At 43.3% G+C, this 4,195-nt stretch overlaps 1 pseudogene across 1 annotated transcript; it reads left to right on the top strand.

Moving 5' to 3' along the window:
- The first annotated feature begins 231 nt into the window (after positions 1-231).
- LOC311116697 (F-box only protein 5-like) lies at positions 232-3,654 on the top strand (annotated as a pseudogene). Its single transcript has 5 exons — positions 232-1,369; positions 1,572-2,140; positions 2,269-2,356; positions 2,618-2,816; positions 3,009-3,654. The product of its transcript is annotated as an F-box only protein 5-like (transcript).
- The last annotated feature ends 541 nt before the right edge of the window (positions 3,655-4,195 follow it).

Genomic DNA, 4,195 nt, shown 5'->3' with positions numbered 1-4,195 from the left:
TCTGAACGCTAGCCATCTTTTGATAGTAGTACGTGAATTGATTGACGCTGCTACCCGCTCTTTTCTTAGTTACGTTCATGGTTATGTTACGTATGACGAAAGCGCGTAAGTGCAAGCCCTCAGAAACCCATAGAGATTGTATTGAAAGCTCTGATATTTGAAGAAAAAAAAAAAAAATTACATGAGAGGCTATGACAGACTTCTGGGGCGATTTTCAACCTGACTGAAATCGCCCCAAAAGGGGCGGGGCCATTTGAAGCACGACTTTAGCCTGATTGGACATTTAGTGGCAGATCAGACGTCTAGATTAGAACACTGATAACTACTGTTGCTGTGATATAATTGATTCGAAAAAAAATCCCTTTTCCCGTTTGGCAGTGCGTCGCCCATATCGCCCTAATGAACACACCGCCCCTGATGGTAAATATGATGTTTCGTATATACGGGCTCTCTGAGATGTCTCGCAGGACACCCCAGACAACTAAAAACATTGTTCCAGATTCAATACTCAAATACTCTGACAGAGAAAGTTTCCCACTTCTCTGCTGGCCAATTAGAGTAAAGACTTGAGCGTGGTTTAAACTTTCTCAGCCAATCCGTTGGTTCAGGTGTTGGTCCCATCTCCTCGGCGCCATTTGTTGCACACTTCAGCCAGGCACAAGATTATCATAACAACCTATCATAGTGAGAAGAGCCAGCTCCCTTAGACATCATTCCTATGTCCAAGGAAGGTTCACAGATCACAAAGAACCAGTATAGTCTAGCATTTGAAGACACAATCCTTATCTTATTTTACCCCCTAAAACAGCTCTTCACATCAATCACAGCCTTGCCAGGTGTCACAGCCTACATTAGCCCAGTCAAGAATGCATTCTTTCTAAGTTAGTCATCCCATCAATTTAGGAGAATAATAAATCCCCAATAGTAGTTAACTATAATATTTTACTCTAAATTAGTTGGCTAGCCGGTTAGCTAACCTGGCTAGCTAGTTAGCTATGCTGCAAGCTAAATTGGGGGGAACTAGGGTAGGGCGCCCTTTGATTTGGAGGGATTGCAGCTCTAAATTGTCCTAACTTTTTCATCAACCAAAACAATATCTAGCTAATGTTACATTTTAGAGAATGTAACTAACTCTAGTATGAGTGTGCAATCCACGGTGGTTTGATACAACGTGTTATGTAGCTACTGTAGCTAGCCAGTTTGTCGCGTTTTGATTGAGATGAAACTGGCTAATGCACCGTTTTATTTTCTCTTCCTCAGGGCTACAATTTGGGACCACAATCAGTCATTTAAAAATGAAGTGTCCGTCCAACTACGAGGAACCCCGGTTTCCATGCAACATGGAGAAACATGTCACATACGGCGGCAGGTAGCTTAGTGGTTAAGAGCGTTGTGCCAGTAACCGAAAGGTCGCTGGTTCTAATCCCTGAGCCGACTAGGTGACAAATCTGCCGATGTGCCCTTGAGCAAGGCACTTAACCCTAATTGCTCCTGTAAGTCGCTCTGGATAAGAGCGTCTGCTAAATGAAAAAAAAAATAATAAAAAAATAAATAAATAAACATACAAGGAGTCGGGCCTGAAAACCTCCCCACTAAAGGAATGCGTCCAAGTAGTAGTCAAACCACAGCTCTCACCATGTGTCACCACCGCTGCCAACTTTTGCCTCAAGGATGATGTGAAAGGTGTTCACAATAAGGAGAACAACCAACATGATGGGGTACTTGACGAGGTAAACCTAGGCTGTGAAGCATTCGAGGACAGCGGTTTCCTCTCTTTACAGAACAGCCAGATAGAGGACGTTGATAACATAAAGGAACTAGAACAGTCTCCAGGACAGGATATATTCTCCCCATGTACTCCAGTTGCTGATTATCACAAGGCTAAGCATACTGCCTCAAAACTCCCCATACTGAAGTTTCAACACGCTGTATGCCAAGATCTCGCCAACAGTTTCAAGAGGACCCATAGCTATGACTGGTCTGTCATTAGCCGGCTAGCAGAGGACTCCGGCCTTGAAAGGGTTTTGGGTGGGAACATGGGCCTTGAATGTATGGCTGTTTTAAAAGCACTGCTGGAGAGGGACATGAAGCACATCCTCACCAGGATCCTGCATCTGCTAGGAGATGTCGACTTGATAAGGTAAATGACAAATGTAATAAGGTAAACATGTGACCTTTACTGGTCCTATGACAATTGTACAGGTTTTTCAACATGGAAATGTTTTTATACTCTTATCATGTATTCATTCATGGTGGTTTTCTTCACAGCTGTAGAAAAGTGAGCAAGACCTGGAGAAAAATCTACCAAGACAAGTCTGCACTCCGTAGATGCGACCAGGCTAAACAGAGACTCAGGGTAAGCGCTAACATTTAACTGGGGTTCCTTTAGTCATTGTATACCCTTTATCAGGTGTCAATGGTTTTGAACCACATTGATGGTTTGTTTTTTTTAGCTTGCAGAGGCTCCAAACTTTGCTAATCCCTTATGCTGATATGTTCTTAATCTGGATTCATTTACAGGGGCTCCTTCAAGTACTTCAATCTTAATTACCTAACCATAGGGTAATCCACTGCATGAATATTGTTTGGTAAATGGCAATGTCCGTTTTTGTTGTAGGACCCAAGAACTTCTGTAGGACCGGAGAATGTCGGCTCTTTGACACGAGACACCGCCCTGTCCCGGGTTGTAATGACCTGTATGCAGAGGGTAGCTTCAACCCCTTATCCATAAGTCTAGCTATAGGATGCTCTCCCAGAGAGAAGGCACACCGTCGCTGTACTGCTCCCAGCAATCTCGCTTCAGAGAATACCAAGCGGTGACGGTTGCGCTATTCACTTTGCATGTAAAGGTTCAGAGGACATGATGGTGCTCAGTGTGTGTACTTATTGAGAGTTGGTGTCACCCTTCAATCAGTTCTAGGAAAGTAATTGACATGTTCATGTTACAAATGATACAATGAGTGAGTTATGCTCCGTAGCCTTATACATTCTTTGCTTGTGTTCTCTAGGCTGCCAGTTTGCTGAAGCAGCACGAGTCGCTGAAGCCCTGTAAGCGCTGCGGCTCTCCTGCCAAGCACAACGCAGATGCCATGAGGGCCACCTGTACCCGCCTCAGCTGTGCCTTTGACTTCTGCACCCTGAGCCAGGGCCCTTTTCATGGCTCCTCAGCCTGCCACACAGGGCTGGCCCGGGGGCCTAGCAGCTCCAGAGCCATCCTCATCGGCAGCGCTCGCAGCAAGAGGAACGTCAGGCGCCTGTGAGATCAACGCCGCCCTGGATGAAGACTCAATAACGCACCTTTTTTAAAAACCAACTAAATTTTAACTATTATTTAGTAGTTTTATTCATGGACCTTTTAGCCCACTGCCTCCTCTCCACATACCAAAGGGATCTCGGCTATTGGAATACCCTGTATTAGAACACATTGTATTCTGTGACAATCCCGTGATGCCAGGTGTTCGGCATTTGTCGTCAGAAAGCGACAATCTTACTGGAAGCCAAAAACAGAATGTTTACCTGAATTGTACATTCATTTTATATTTCTTAATGGAATATCCGTCCGTAAATATATTTGTCTGTTAAATGTGAAATGTAAATATTTATATTGTTGAAATAAATTTATCTTTTGCGATTTTCTAAATTGTTTTGTTTTTCTCCCAATTTATTTATCTAAGCTACATACCGCCAGAAAACGCGCATGCATGCACAAACTTATTTTCAGAATTTAATCAAGCCGAGCATGTCACAATGCCACTTGCTTCAAAAGAGCTGACAACTGGTGAAACTAAGCCATTCATCCATTGGTGCCATACTGCAATGTATTTTCCAATGTAATTGGTAGTCCAGTCTTGTGGCTTTAACAAAGGTCTGCGGCCTCAACATGTCACCTCTTTTATAAAGGAGTAATGAAGCCATTGATGCCAATGAATTCATGAAAATGCATTACTTTTTAATTACAAATGAATTTCCACCAAGCTGCAAATGATTAACCTCAACTATGGCTCTCTCCTCTTGCTCCTCTCCCACACACTGCACAGAATTTCATATGCTTCTCTGAAATCCTCCGATTACTCACTATCTGGAAAGATGCATTGTTAACCTTAAGGAGTTGAAGACTAGGCATAGCTGAAAACGGACATTCTTTACACATTGACACCAGTGATTCATACTCCCTTCATTGGTCAATGATTTCAGG

Source organism: Coregonus lavaretus (genome assembly GCF_964263955.1).
Source record: "Coregonus lavaretus genome assembly, contig: HAP1_SCAFFOLD_706, whole genome shotgun sequence".
Taxonomy (NCBI): Eukaryota; Metazoa; Chordata; class Actinopteri; order Salmoniformes; family Salmonidae; genus Coregonus; species Coregonus lavaretus.
The sequence above is the reverse complement of the archived record's forward strand: the minus strand, read 5'-3'. Positions and strand labels throughout refer to the sequence as shown.